We start from the raw sequence: 15,860 nt of genomic DNA, 5'->3' as shown, positions 1-15,860 counted from the left end.
TTGGGGATACTGGGAGAGGGGAGGCTGCAGAGTGGACCACTTAGGGGAGCTATAGCTGCCTTCCAAGGTCCCAGGAAGGGCTGCAGCAGAGGTGTGCAGACCTACCACTGGAGGAAGGTGGGCTCTGGGGGTGATGTGGGGAGTATAATGGGGGGGGTGTTCATTGTTCATTCTGAGCCAGCCCATGCTGACATCCACAGGGTGGGGCTAGAGGTGGATGGTGCATGTGAGAGTCCGTTCACTCTGCTGGTAAGGGCCAGCCTCCAAAGCAGGAGAAGGCAGGTAACACACACCAGGCCTGGCAGGCAGCACTCATCTTAAAATAGAAGGGACGGAGACGGAGAGGGAGGCGTGCTTGTCCTAGGGGTGGCCTACTTAAAACCTGACCCCTGGTAACACAACCGCCATCCTCGGCTTCTCCTGCTGGCTGGGGCGGCTCCTGTCAGTACTCAGCTGGAACACAGGTTCTGCCACCTGCTGAAAGGAGGTCTGATTTCCAGAGGCTTAGGGACAAGTGACAGGGAGGGAGAGACAGCCATGAGGGAGGGATGCTGTACCAACCCCTGTAAGTTCATGTGTGCAACTGTGCTGCCATGTCCATCAAATACTGCTTCACCCCAGACCTCTCCTCCCTTTGCCTCCTACAATCTTTCTGCTCCTTGGGGCTGGAGAGACGGCTTAGCAGTTAAGAACACTGGCTGTTCTTGCAGAAGACCCGGGTTCGAATCCCAGCACCCACATGGCAGCTAAAAACTGTCCGTAATTCCAGTCCCAGGGGTCCGACGGCCTCTTCTGACCTCTGCGGTCATTGCACAATATGGGTGCACTTACCTGCATGCAGGCAATACATGCATACACATAAAATAATAATAATTAAAAATAATCTTTCTGCCCCTCATATGATGATCGCTGAGGCTTGCAGTGGGGGTGGTGATATAGATGACCCACTTAGAACTGAGCACTGCATGGTGTCTCTTTCTCTGCATGTTGACCACTTGTGGGCTCTCACCCTCTTTGCACAGCTGCTGCTTCTCAGACAACCACCAGCCCCAGGGCGTTTGCACTGTTCCCTATGTGTAGAGTGTTTCCTTTCAGATATCCCTGTGGCTGCTGTGCCTTCATTCCAAGTCTCTGCCCAGGTGTCACTTTTCTAGGGTGGTCTTTCTTAACTCCTGTTCCCCAGAGCCTTTAGCCCTATTTTCTTTGTGTGTGTGTGTGTGTGTGTGTGTGTGTGTGTATGTGTATGTGTAGTGTATGAGCACATGTGTGGAGGCCAGTGGAGGCCATCTGGTGTCCTGCCTATCACTCTTTGCTTTATTCCTTTGAAACAGGGTCTCTTACTGAACCTGGAGCTAGTCTGTTGGGCCAGCAAACTCTTGTGATCCTCCTTTATCTACCCTGCAATAGTGCTGATGCTATAGATGCATGGCCATACCCAACTTTCTTTACATGAGTGGACACACCTGGGTTGAGGGAGCCTCAATTGGGGAATTGCCTTCATTGGATTGGCGTGTGGCTATGTGCATGGGGCACCTTCTTGATTGTTGAGTGATGTGGGAGGGCCCAGCCCACTGTGGGTGGTGCCACCCCTGGGCAGGTGGGCCTGTGTTGCATAAGAAAGCAGGCTGAGCAGGGGTCAGGGGAGCAAGTCAGTAAACAGTGATCCTCCATGGCCTGTGCTCCAGCTCTTGCCTCCAGGTTCCTGCCCTGAGTCCCTACCTTGGGTTCCCTGATGAACTGTGACCCAGGAGATGTAAGATAAATAAACCCTTTCCTCCCCAAGTTGGTAGTGGTCAGAGTGTTTTGTCACAGCAATAAAGACACAAACTAGGACAAGTGTTGAGATCTGAACTCAGGTACTCTGGAAGAGCAGCAAGTACCTTAACCACTGAGTCATTTCTCTTGCCCAAGAGTTCTTTTATTTATGAGCGAGTGTGTGTATGTGTGTGTGCGCTCCAGTGCCTGTGGAGACCAGAAGGGCACACTGAATTCCTTAGAGCTGGAATTATAGGCATTTGTGAGTGCCAATATGGATTCTGGGATCTGAACTCTGGTCCTCTGATAGAGTAGTTAATGTTCTTAATTGCCGAGCCAGTTCTCTGGCCCCCTTTCTTTAGAATCCCCACCTGACCCAGGTATGTTTTATCTCTCCCTTCTAAAATTTGTTCCCCATGAACTGTGTGGCTGTTTTGTTCAAGGCTGTACCTCTTGTTCCTAGAAGAGAGGCTGTAACAAGTAGAGGCTCAAAAAATAATGGTTGTATCACTTTATTAAACAGCTAGATGAACTTTTTGATATTCTCTCATGGGGTCTCCGAGAAGCCTGTCAGATCCTGAGAGATGTCAGGGTGCAGCTGCAGGAGCAGTGGCCTAGGAGTCCCAGAGGCAGAGGGGCAGGCTGAATCTCCAGATAGGCCTCTGTAGCCTGGGGCCATGCAGAACCCTGGCTGAGATGTGCTGCCTTCAGCCACTCCTTCTGGGGAACTGCTATTTTGCCTGTGCACAAAGGACCACTGGGAAGTGGGGGGTGGGCTGCCAGCTGGCTGTTGGGGAGCATTTGACATTCAGTTCTGGGGGTGGCCCTGCTGTGTTCTCATGTGTCCCTGTAAAGCAGCTGTGCCATGTCTGGGTGATGTGATCGAGGCTCTGGGATGTAAGAGACCAGAAGGAGGGAGAACCAACATTGTGTGAATGCTGATGGCTGGTGTGTACACATGGCCACAGTGTTAACAGTGACCTCACGCAGCCCTGTTACAGCCTGGATGTGGGGCTCAGTACCCATATACTGGAATGGAACTGTAACTCTCACCAACCACAGTGTGGGAAGAATAGCTGGAGGGCCTCTAAGAGGAATTCACCAGTCAGCCAGGAAGGTCTGCTCATATATGGGTCACAGGGCAGTTTGGCTTCAAGAGTGGCATGGAGTGGCGTGTATGGAGTGGCCTGGGTGGTTGTAAAATGGCCTGTTGAGTATGAGCAGGTGTGACTTTCTGTTGTTAATTACTTGAGATAGGGAGAGGGTGTTTTCAGTGGTGCCCTAGCAGCTCTGGGGAAGTCCTGGGTCACCTCCCTGTCTAGGCTCCACAGCCTTCTTGGTGTCACCAGTGACACCTCAGCCAGTGCTTCCCCAAGGACACAGACCAACCCGGACCCAGGAGCTGCTAAGAGCCAAGCCCAATAGTGTGCCAAGTTGTGTGGCTGGGAAGGCCGAGCTGTGCCGTGACCTGGCATTATTGATTGTTGCGTCTGGGTCAGGTGTTTCTAGGCCTTGGCGTCTTATTCAAGAATGAAATAAAGGTGCACACAGGTTGCAAAAGTACTAAGAATACTTTATTCAAAGCAAAGTAACAGTAGAGATCAGGAAGGGCCGTGTTGTCCTGAAGGGGGGGGGTAGGAGGGGGCTCAGGAGTAAGGGAGCTCAAAGGCGCCAGCCTAGAGTTTTATCACTGGGGCTAGAGGAAGGAATGGTTTGGTAATCCATTTTGATTGATTGACAGATTTCGATTCTATCAGCTTTTGCTTACAGTGCATATCCCTTCCTATAATGCATCTGATTTTTTTTTTTTTTTTGGTCTTTTTGAGACAGCGTCTCCCTGTAGCCCCAGCTTTCCTGGAACTCACTATGTAGACCAGGCTGGCCTTGAACTCACAGAGATCCGCCTGCCTCTGCCTCCCGAGTGATGGGATTAAAGGCGTGCGCCACCATGCCCAGCAGTGCATCTGATTTTAATCACATGTACACCTAATTTTTACCTATAGCCGTAAGATGATAAATTGGGGATTGTCCCTAAAAGTTCACTGAGAGAACATAGTTTTCCTTATTACAACATGTACCCCAAACCGGATAAGGCTAGATTATATCCTGTACCAGTATGTATCTAGAGTATGATTGAATGGAGTCTGTTTGAGGGGAAGAGAACTTACTCCGTTGTTTAGACAGGGATGCAGGGGCAGCTCAATGCAGGTAGAGGTCCTAGGTTGCTAACAACTTGCTAGGTGCGTTCAGAGAGGGGTGTGTGCACATGGTTTTGTGCAGGTCAGGATCTTGGGCTGCCAAGTACATTAGAAGAAGGGTGTGCATAGCCCAGACCATGTACAGTTGAGGTTGCTAAACTGTTCCCTATCCCTTCCTGCCTCATAACCAGGGCTGGGATTATATCTGGTTCATGGGGTGCTAGGGATTGAACTCAGAGTTTTATGTATGGTAGGCAAGTGCTGTCAGTGGAACTCCCCCTCCAGCCTGAGGCCCTCTCTTTTTGAAGTTGACCAGTCCCTTATCATCTTGTTCCTGCTGTTGGGTGGCAACATGACAGATTCTGGGGGCTGCAAAAACAAGTAAACCTTCAAGGAATTCCCAGATCAGTGGGAGATAAACCCAGAGAAGATATGTGATGTGGTAAGGACTGTGCATGGTACCCCAGGCCACAAAGTTTTATAACTCAGTTGGTAGAGTGCCTGCCTAGCGTGCATGAAGCCCTGGGTTTGATCTCTAGCACCGTGGAAAGTAGGTATGGTGGCTCATGTCTGTAATCCTAGCCCTTGGGAAGTGGAAGCAGGACATCCTCAGCAATGTAGAGACTTCATAGAAAGAGACCCTGTCTCAAGTCTCAAAAAAAAAAAGGTTTCAATATTGGCCTACTTGAGTTCACCTCTCCTTCTCATCTCCACTGGCCATGGACCAGCTCGGACCTTGGACAGCCCTTGCTCTGGGCTGGGTAGTTGCACACTTTGTCTTCCCCCCCCCCACCGCCCCCTCCCCAACTCTCCCCATTCTTTAGTTGAGGAAAATGAGACATGGGGAGTGTGGGTAATTTGTTCATGATTTCAAGGCCTGACCTGGAGTTAACTGTACTTCCTGCTTCAACAGGCTGTCCTTTGTAAGACCAGGACAGGGGCAGGGATGAGGGAGGGAAGGGATGCAGCTCCAGGACATGAAGTTTATTGACGTGGGCACCATAAAAGTCAACAGAACAATGTTACTAACCAGAATTCTCATTTTGTTTCAAATTGTATTAATAGAAGTACTGTCTTCATAATGTAGGAGGTGATGGTGCCATTCTGCTGTAGAGACACATAGGGAGTTCTAGGATCCATTGTGAGATTAACTTCTTGAAAGGGATAAAGCTGTGCTAGCCCTTCTGAGGGGGTGACTCTGATAGGCAGTGGAGACAGTGTCTCCTGAGGAAGTTCTGGATGTTTTACACAGGGAAGAGGAGACCCCAAAGAACATGAGGCCTGCTGCAAATATGTGAAGGGAGTCTCACTTCCTCTGAAACCTGCAGGGAGACAGGGTGTGGCTCTAGTTTACAGCATAGCCTTCTGCAATATCTTGCTTCCTAGTGAGGTCACTGTCACCAGAGTTCATCAGGTATGGAAAGAGACCGTAGATAGTGTGGGGTAAACACCCTCTTGCTATTTTTCTGCTCAGAGTCCCTGTGTGTAGTTGTCCTTCTGCTGCTTGGGGTGCTGCTCCTGGGGTGAGGGGGTCCCCAGGACAGGATTTAGCTCACCTCTCCAAGCCCAGATTTCTAACAGGTTCCCAGAGTAGCCTGTTTGCATGTACAGAGAGAATACTGGGCTAGAGCCAGAATCAGAAGCCTTGGCTTTGAGCCCTGGCGTTGCCTCCCGCGGCTGAATGACTTCTTAGTAAGCAGCTCTGCAGTCTCCCTACAGTTGTGTGTGAGGAGGTAGTGACTTAGACTTTGCCAAGGTGAGCAGGCGCAGACAGGCCCAGCCCCCAGGCACGTGCTCATTGGTACTGTCCTGTGTGGAGTGTCCCACAGTCCTCAGAGGGATGTGTTGTGACAGCTAACTTTTTGTTATTGACACATTTTGGAGACTGGTCTCATGTAGCTCAGGCTGGCTTCAGACTTACTATACAGCTAAGGCTGACCTTGACCTTCTGATCTTCCTGCTTCTACCTTCCAAGTGCTGGGATTAGAGGCTCGTGCCACCATGCCCCACTGTGATAACTAACTTTTGACTTTTGCAATAGGAAGGGAATCTGCTCTGAAGGCCAGGTGAGGGAAGGAGGCCCAAGGGCTGGGCAGGCAGATAGGAAGCCTTCGCCCAGGAAGTGCTGTTTGAGTTGTGTCTCAAAACTTTGTCATGCAGGCAGAAGGACAAAGGTCACAGCAGTAGCAAAGGTCAGGATCCTGGGGGAGAGTGATCTGGGGGAGAGGGAGGGAAGAGGGGAGGGAAGGCACTGGCACCAGGCACAGAACCTTGAGGATGGGGGTTTGGGGGTGGGGGTTGTGTATTGTGGGGACGCCCTTCCGATTCTGCCCCAGGCTTGCATCTCTTAGGCACTTAAAGGAAATCAGACTTCTGCAGTCTGTGGGTCAAACTTCGGTCATAAACAGGCAGGGAAATGGTTTCTGGAAGATGTTTTGCATTCTCTTCATTTCTCAGATGAACCTGAGGCCCAGAGAAGGGCAGGTGGCTTTCCAGCAGGGCTGGCGCCAACACAGTTATGACCAAGTCAGCGCCTCGGCTAGGGCTGTTGGTACCACACCCGCCCATAGGTGAGCCCCTGCCCAGCCCCGGTTTGCCCCAGCCACTTTTCCTGGTCTGCCTCCACCAGACTGTTCTGTCTTAGGTGGAAAAGGTGGAGGAAGTAACTTCTGTTTATCAAAGGGGCACGTTGGGCAGGTCTACTGTAGGAGGCCAGAGGCTAGAGGGGAGGCCAAGGTCGCCCTGCTGGCTCTTGGTGGACAGCGGCAGTGGGAGGAGGCAGGTCTGGGCCAGCCACCATCTAGGGGACTTCTGCTTGGGATAACTGCTGGTGGTACCTGTGGTTCCTGAACACAGTGGGCCGAGCAGTTTCCAGACTACACATTCTTTCTAGATCAGGGCCTGGAGAGATTAGGGGATACACAAGAGGCTGGAGGAGGCCTGTAAATTTCTCATTTGGGGCAATTAATTTGATGGAGTGTAAAATGACTCGCTACTTCCTCCCCCTCCTCCTTGGCACAGGCTAGTAATGTGTCCAGGAAGCCCTCTCCTCTGTTTGGGTCCAAACTTGAGTGCACAGTATGTGCTTTCTGAAACCTGGAGTATTTGATGGCGGTCTTTCCAGGAAGCTGTTAGCTAGAGGATCTCATGGTAGCCACACCCATTTATAGATGCAACTGAACCCCAGCAGTGATCTCACCTGCTCAAGGTTGCGGGTGGCAGCTGGGACTCTAGCCAGGTTCCTGCTCTGTGCTGCACTTTCCTCATGTGCCCAAAGTGACTTCTGTGGACTCTCCTTACTTCCTCCTGGCTCCCACTGCTCACAGGGACCCTGTCAGTGTCTTCCCTGGATGGGTTCTCGGCATCCCACAAGGGAGTGCTGGGGCTGTATATCTCCCCATCTGCCACCCCCCCCCCATCCTATAGCGGTGCTCCTAGGACATCCTGCTTCACAGCACACCTCCTTCGTGGCTACCTCCGTGGATGCACTGCTCCTTCTCCTTTTCCTGATTGTCAGTTTCTTCACTGCAGGTTTCTTCCGTCTGCTTCATTTTGTGTGTTAGAAGTTTCTGAAGCCCTTTGTGATGGATAGCTTTAGTGTCAACTTGACACACCTGGGTTGAGGGAGCCTCAGTTGGGGAATTGCCTCTATTGGACTGGCCTGTGGCCATGTCTGAAGGGTATCTTCTTGATGAGTGATGTGGGAGGGCCCAGCCCACTGTGGGTGGTGCCACCCCTGGGCAGGTGGGCCTGTGTTGCATAAGAAAGCAGGCTGAGCAGGGGCCAAGGGAGCAAGCCTGTAAGCAGCGTTCCTCCATGGCCTGTGCTCCAGCTCCTGCCTCCAGGTTCCTGCCCTGAGTTCCTACCTTGGGCTCCCTGATGAATGGGTGCAACCTGGGAGATGTAAGACAAATAAACCCTTTCCTCCCCAAGTTGGTACTGGTCAGAGTGTTTTGTCACAGCAATAGAGAACAAACTAAGACACCCTTCCTCATACCAGTAACATGAAGGGTACTGCATGAAGCAGTGGGTAAAGAAATCACAGCATAAGGACATCCCCGGTGCTTAGGAGTGGGTTCCTTCACAGCTTCTGCTTGGTGCCAGCCTTGGGCGGGGTGCCGGCTTTCCATGATGGGTGAGACATTTGCCCGAGAAGCAAGTTTGCGACAAGAAACACATGTATCAGGGCAGCAGGTACCCAGCATGTTGGCAGCCAGAACACTTGAGCTGTAGGGTAGTATCCAGACCTTCCCTGTGCGTCAAAGGTGTTGCCTACCCAGAATGACGGAGCTGGTATCAGACAGGCTTGAATTCTAATTCTGTTTCTTGCCAATTGTATGATCCAGCTTTATTTATTTTTTTAAAATTAATTTTGGTTAGCATATAAAGAAAGGGATTTCATTGTGACTTTTTTTTTGAGTCAGGGTCCCATGTATCCTAGACTGGCCTTAACCTTGAACTTCTGGTCCTCCTGCATCCACCTCCTCAGCACTAGGTTTACAAGCATACACCAGCACACCAGTTTATGTGGTTCTGGGACTCAAACCCAGGGTTTCATGCCTGCTAGGCAAACACTATACCATTTGAGCTTGCTTTGTAGTGGGAGAGAAAGATAGCCAACAGTATGGTTAACACATACAGTTAGAGGATCACAAGTGTGTGTGTGTGTACCAGAAGGAACAGTAGTTAGGAGGATGGGGGAGAGGGTCTGAGGAGGCCTCTCCGAGGAAATGAGATCTGAGTTGACATTCCATCAGGCTGCGTGGCATCCAGGCAGAACATTCCATAACTGGTCCATCAAATACAGAAGCCCTGTGCCTGGAGTGGGTTTGGCTTGTGGAGGAGCAATGGGAGGAAAGGGGCTTAGGGATGCTGTGGGAGGTGTGGGTGCAGGGGGCATGCAGGCCTTGAACTTGAGCTTCACCCTGAGTGGAGCACTGGGGGCCAGCAGGCTTTTGGACAGAGGAGTATCACTTGACTAAGAAGGATATTTCTGCTGGCTGTACAGAGACTGATCAAAGATGTAGTACCCAGCATGGAATGGGCCTTTATTCATGAAGTCTTGTTTTTCACCAGAATAAAGTCTTCAAAGTTGACCTGGGTACCTTAGCCAACCCTTAACCCATCTCCCGTTTGTCCTCTGAGCCACAACAAAGGTGTTGTTGAGGAGGAGCTGCTGACTGACAGTGAGGAGGGTGATTCTTTGGCTGTTTCTCCTTTGATTCACTCTGTAGTGCGGTGGGGGCAGGAGTGAGGGCAGGAGATTTTCTTGGCCTCCACAAGCTCAGCAGATCAGATACTGTCCACGTAGCACAGACTGCCCAGTAGCTCCAAGCCGGCTGCTCATGGAGTTCCTGTCTTCTCCGTCTTCGTTCTCTGCTTCGCGTGTTGACTAGGATTCCAGGAGAGATGGAGCTGAACCTCTAGAGCTTCTCCCCAGGACTTGCCGTGAGCATCCCTCCTCTTTGCATCTATCTCTGTCTTGGGTCTTTATGGAAAGACCTCAGGTCCCTGATGCAGCTCCGGATGCTGTTTGCTACTCTGCAGATAGACACACTTGCTGGCGGAGTTGGATGCCTGTGTTTAGTGCTTTGGCTGACAGATGAGCTGGCTGCTTGACACAGCACTGCTCCTCTCACAGTCTATCCTCATCAGCAGGAAGCTCCATTTTAGGTTGAGTTTAGTTTCCGCTCTGATGACACCATTGATTTTAGTTCTTTTTTTTTTCCCTTTGGTCTTTTTGAGATAGGGTCTCCCTGTATCCCCAGCTGTCCTGGAACTCACTAGGTAGACCAGGCTGGCCCTGAACTCACAGAGATCCGCCTGCCTCTGCCTCCTGGAGAGTGCTGGGATTTTAGTTCTTAAATGGCTCCTCCCACCACCTACAAATCCGCAGCTCCTGTAGGGAACCATTTCCCAAGAGGCTCTATTTGGGTTTTGCTGTGTTGCGCAGAGTGATGGGAGGTAACAAGAGGACCAGAGCCTGAAGGCCTCTTTTTCCCAATCCAGTCGGCCTGAGGTCAGTGGGCTGCCTAGGAGAGTGGGTTTCAGGGCCACTGTGGGTCTCCCATTCACACAGACTTCTGGATGGATTTGCATGCCTTTCCTGACTGCTCTGGTTGGGATTCGTGATTAAACCTGTCCGTGGGGCCTGTCCAGGTGGAACAGGCTAGTATGCTGGATGTGGGCATTTGGGACGTACTGTTGCTGGGCTCAGCGTGGTGAGTGGGGGCCCCAGGCCCTTGTCTCCAGAGCACCCCTTCCCTGGGTTGTGCTGTGGCCCAGGCTCGCCAGGCTCACTCTGCTTCTGCCCCTCAGTTGGCTGAACACAACGGCCTGTCTCTGCCCTGCAGGGTTTTTGATTTGGGCAGAAAGTCTGCATTAATAGGAGCCTGGACTGGAGCCCTTGGCCAAACATTCCAAATTCTTTGGGCATAATGATTTTCTAAAAGGACTTGGGGCCCTTCCAGGGCTTCACAGTTTCTGTTTTTGCCCCATGCAGATATCTGTTTGGATTTTTCTGTATTCCCCAGAGCTCTTTCCCAGCATCGTGGAGGAGGCCTGGCTGGGTTACTCTTCTCTCAGCCTGGCCTCATGCCGCTGGCATATGGAGCATCCTCCCAGCAGCGCCTGTCCTTCCCTAGTGCCGTTATGCTGAAGGGCTGAGGGTGGAGTGGGGCTTTTTGTTTTGTTTTGAAATAAGGGCAACGTGGGTAAACAGAGCATCATTCTGGTACGTCGGAGAGGGCCAGGACCCCACATTCCGGCTCCATGACAACAGGCTGTGGGCAGTGGCAGTTGAGGTGGGACAATGGTGGCTCTGTTGAAGAGCCAGGCCAGGCTCTGGCTGAACGCATCTTAATTGAACACTTTCCACCCTGAGCTCTGTGGGGATCTGGTGGCCCACTCCTCACTTGTTTGTTTTCTCTTCACAGCTTCAGAGCCAAGTTATTGTGGCCCCCTTCCCCCTTCTGTGCCTGTCAGCAATCTCTTGGCAAAGTAGTGTTTCCAGCCTGGACTGGTTTGTGGTCTGCAGTAGTGAGAGAAGGCTGGGATGAGGACCCGAGCCAGTCTGTGACATCCCTATAACCTGGCTGGGGACCTGGGCTGTCTGATGGCCTTGAGCACTGGTGTTACTGGTCTAGCTCAGTTGGTGAGCACCAGGTTCAGTGAAAGATGCTGCCTCAAAACATAAGGTGGAGGGGCTGGAGAGATGACTCAGCAGCTAAGAGCACTGGCTGTTCTTGCAGAGGACCCAGGTTTGATTCCCAGCATCCACATGGTGGCTACCAACCATCTGTAACTTCAGTTCCAGGGGATTCAACACCCTCTTCTAACCTCCCTGGGCATTACATGACATGGGTGCACTTACCTACGTGCAGGCAATTAATACTCCTTTGGCAGAGCCAGTGGTCGAAGAGGCTCAAGCATAAGGGAGCTTTAATCCGGGTCCTTGATCCTGCCCAGCCCTTCCTGTGGCTACTGGCATTGCATTCATACAATTTAAATAAATAAATAAATAAGGTGGAGAGTGATTGATGTTGACTCCTGGCCTCCACGTGCATGTCCACACACACACCCTTCCCTCCCCAAGTTGGTACTGATCAGAGTATTTTGTCACAGCAATTGAGAAACAAACTAGGACACACACACACACACACACACACACAGATGCACAAAGGTGTCTAACTCAGGATGTCTTGAGGATTAAACTAATTTGACAAAAGCGCTAAGGATAGTGTCTGGTCTCCAGTAAACCTGGTAACTACATTTATTATTATGTCATTTTAATATTGTGTCCTGATCACTGGGAATAGTACATTTACCTTGCAAGGGTTCGTCTGAGACTGTGGAGGAACAATGTTCTTAGCAGAATGCAAAACTGATTTTGTCACTCCCAGCAGGGCTCAGGGTGCTACACTGAGATGCAGTGCCTTCCCCTCTTAGGAAAGCTGTATTAAAGGCCTGCTGCATACTGAGTACCTGGAACTGGTGCTGACTGAAGGCCTACTGTATACACAGAACTCATCTGGAGACTGAGATCCTTTATGCTGTGTTTGCTCATCTTTCCTGCCTTATCTCCCTAACCCGAGACCAACCAAGAACACCTCTCAGGGAACAACAGCTTTCTCCGAGCCTCCTGTACGCTCTGCCTTCTGTCAGGCTTGCCCATTGGGGGGAGGCTGTGGATCTTGGGGAACATGAGTCAGGGAATATTACGGGGTTCCCCTTACTACCACCCCCAGTGGGCCTCATCTGTGCAAGAACTTGCTTGCCAGGCTCTGTCTTTGGAGCTGGATCTCTTTGTATCCTGTGTCTAATGTGCTGTGTGGCCCTAGACATGCGTTCCAACAGCGTCTTTCCCCCAGGCCTGGGGAGGTGGGGCTCCTGTGTATGAGAATGGCATCTGGCTGTTGGGAGAGCTCCACGGTCGTGGGCTGCTCTTACCATCCAGGTTCTTCCCAAAGACCAAGGGGGTTTCACTGTTCGGCGGCACTCCAGAGGCTTAATGCTAGTCTGAGTTCCTTTGGCAGAGCCAGTGGTCGAAGAGGCTCAGGCACGAGGGAGCTCTAACCCGGGTCCTTGGCCCTGCCCAGCCCTTCCTGTGGCCACTGGCGTTGCAACATTTAGTGACCATTTCTGCCACACCCCACTCTATCTGTGGCAGGACCCCTTGCTTCTCAGCCACTGGGTGCACTCTGTAGTGTGACTGCACCTTGGAGTGACAGCTAGGTGACAGACACTGGCAGCCTCAGGAGAGGACACCTGGCCTGTGTGCACATACATGGTGCTTGCTGCTGCAGGATTTGCCTTCTGTGAATGCGCCGCTCAGTGTCCAAATGAGGAGAAGGACTTACAGACCAAATTCTATCTTATTGGCCAGGAAAACCAGCCTCTGCTCATAAAGTGGAAATATTTCTCCATCTTGCTGACTTAACGGGCCAGATTCTTAGATTGAATATCTTTTGTTATTAGTGTTTGGGTCTCCCTGTAGTCCCAGCTAGAATTCCCTGTATAGACCAGGATGGTCTCAAGCTCACAGGGACCTGCCTATCCTGACTCTGCCACCTGAGTGCTGGGATTAAAGGTGTGCACCACTGTGCCTGGCCTTCAGATTGAGTATCTTGAAAATAGCTTTCATCCAGGTCTTAAGAAAGGTGAGGGGGGCCAGGCATTGGTGGTGCACACCTTTATAGGCAACACTTCGGAGGCAGAGGCAGAGGCAGAGGCAGGTGGATCTCTCTGAGATTTTGGCCAGCCTGGTCTACATAGTGAGTTTCCAGGCCAGCTGTGGCTACAGGGAGACCCTGTCTCAAAAATACCAAAAAAAAAAAAAAAAAAAAAAAAAAAAAAACCCACAAAAACTAAACTAAAACAAACAAAAGAAGGAAAAGGTGGAGGTGGGGTGAGGAACATTCTGGCTCAGGGAGCTGTGGCGATGGGCGATGGGTATGGTTCCTGCTCTTCAGTTCCGATTACTGGATGTACTGTTTGGAGCTGGCCATTACCTGTGCTTCTAGCAGCTAACTCAGGACCTGGAGCAGTTGCCTCCTGTTCAGCCCCTGGTTGTGCCTGCTTCTCACAGGAGGCTTCAGGAGCTGAGGCTCATATTTTCTAGAGGATTCTTTGTTTAGTCAACCTTTGTTGTACCTACTGTGTCCCACAGCTGGGTACCTGACTAGAGTATGGCCTCTTCTCTCCTGGAGCCCAGAGACTGGAGTGGGAGAGGGGAGTGTGAGTAGAGGGACAGGAACAGGATGTCTGCTGAGTGTCCTGCTCCAGGCCTGAAGAGGGGACTCTGAGAGGTCAGGCAGCTTCCTAGAGGAGGTGACTGTCAAGGGGGGCAGAAATGAGAAGGGAATGGGGCAGGGTAGAGGCAAATAGTCTCAGCACTGGGGAAATCTGTTGAGGGGTACAGGGCAGGTTGTAGGGTGTGTGGGAATGAGGTTGCCCTGGGGACTAGGCTGGGAGTGGGGCAGAATGACAGAGGCCCTGGAGTATAAAAAAAAACAAACAAAAAAAACCCACAGGGTGGTGCTTTGCAAATCTTTCTGGTGAGAGACCCAGCCAATGGCAGAGACCTGCTAGAAGCGAGACTGGATTTTTGTTTTGTTTTTTGTTTTTGAGACAGGATTTTGCTAGCAAATGCTCGCCTGGAACTTGTAATCCTCCTGCCTCGGTCTCCCAAATGCTAGAATTACAGGTATTTACCGCTGTGTGTAACGAAAAACTTTGCTGGCCTGTACAGAGAAAGAGAGGCTGTGTGCAAATGAGTTAGGCCAGCATGCACCTTGGAGAAGTCATGTGCATGTACATGTGCATGCAGGTGTCCGTGGGGGCGTGTGTGTGTGTGTGTGTGTGTGTGTGTGTGCTAGTTTATGTGTTTTAAAGGGGAAAACAAAGCATATTAAATACTTGTGTTGTTTATTGTTGTTGTTTTTTTTTTTGAGGCAGAGTGTCGTGTAGCTCACATTGGTGTCTGCACAACAGCCCTTGTCTCAAAAGGAATAAAAGGTAGTTTGTTCTGGAGCCAACTGTGACTGTGGCCTGAGAACATGGATTTAGGTTGCTGTAAATACCATGTTCCAGCATAGTAAGTTTCATGAGGTTTTTATAGTAGCAGAACAAAAGAAAATCATAAATCGAGGCATTTTTCAGATACATTGGTGGAAACATCAGGCAGATAGATGACAGCAGAATGGGCACATCTCTGGGGCCCCGGGTGCTGTCTGATGACATTCTTAGCCTTTGGGTTGGTGGAAGGTCCTGGCCTGTTAGTACATTCCAAAAGGATGTGCCTTGTCACCTCAAAGACATTAGGTCAAAAACAGAAACAGGCAGTAAGTGACTAGTAAGAGAGCTAAAATTAGCCCAAGATAATTTGGTCCTGGACCTGCAACATTCCAACTCCACACTGAAATTTACTCAATCAGCCTTTTTTTAAAAGAAAAAAATCTTTACTGCTGCCGGGCATGGTGGTGTATGCCTTTAATCCCAGCACTCAGGAGGCAGAGGCAGATGAATCTCTGACTTCGAGGCTTACCTGGTCTACAAAGCGAGTTCCAGGTCAGCTGGTGCTACAGTGAGACCCTGTCTCAAAAATACCACCCTCCCAAAACAAACAAACAAAAAGCCCCCCAAAATCTTTATTACATTTGAGGCTTTTTTTCTGAGAACTTTAGGTCACACTGGTCTACAATTTGCTTGGTAGCCAAAGATGACCTTGAACTCCTAGATCCTCTAGTTTTGATCTCTCCTGTTCTAGGATTATAGGCATATACCACCACACCTAGGATAATTTTGTATATTACCCAGTCACCCAGTAGTTTATCACTATGAATCGGTCCTTCTAGAACAGCAAATTGCCAAGACAGTTGTCAGAGGTATGTTCACTGCAGTCTGTTCAGAACACTGAGGTTGCAAAGCCATCAGTTAGGAATTGGTGTGCTTTGTTAAGGAGCTGTGTATCCTTACATGATGCACAGACCTGTCTCTCTGAACACAGCAGGATTGATAGGTATGTCAGATGAAAGAATGGAAACCACCTGTGCAGTGTCTAGTCCTCGGCCATGCTCAGATTCTAATGGAGTCTAATGTGAGCCTGATGCACCTGTCTTTCTCTGTGACTTTTGTGTTGTATGTGTGTTCAATGAGCATGTGTGGGTAAATGTGTATCTGTGCATCTGCTTATGGAGACCCTCAGGAGTCATTACTCCCCAGGTGCTATCTAGTTTTTTTGAGACAGGGTCTTTCACTATCTTGGGACTTATCAAATAGGCCCTGCTGACTGGCCATTGTTCCCTGTCTCCACCTCCCTGATTTTTTTTTTTTTTTTTTTTTTTTGGTAAAACATGGGTTTCGGGGATCAAATTTAGGTCCTCGTGCTTTCCAGGCAAGCATGTTAGC

The 15,860-nt window shown here is 50.4% G+C and overlaps 1 protein-coding gene across 2 annotated transcripts in view; it reads left to right on the top strand.

The window, feature by feature from the left end:
- The window catches only part of Plekha7 (pleckstrin homology domain containing A7), a 222,790-nt gene that overhangs the window by 22,264 nt on the left and 184,666 nt on the right, over positions 1-15,860 (top strand). The window lies entirely within an intron of this gene.

Source organism: Nannospalax galili, unplaced genomic scaffold (assembly GCF_000622305.1).
Source record: "Nannospalax galili isolate Female #2095 unplaced genomic scaffold, S.galili_v1.0 scaffold44, whole genome shotgun sequence".
Classification (NCBI taxonomy): Eukaryota; Metazoa; Chordata; class Mammalia; order Rodentia; family Spalacidae; genus Nannospalax; species Nannospalax galili.
This window is presented reverse-complemented; position numbering and strand designations above follow the sequence as displayed.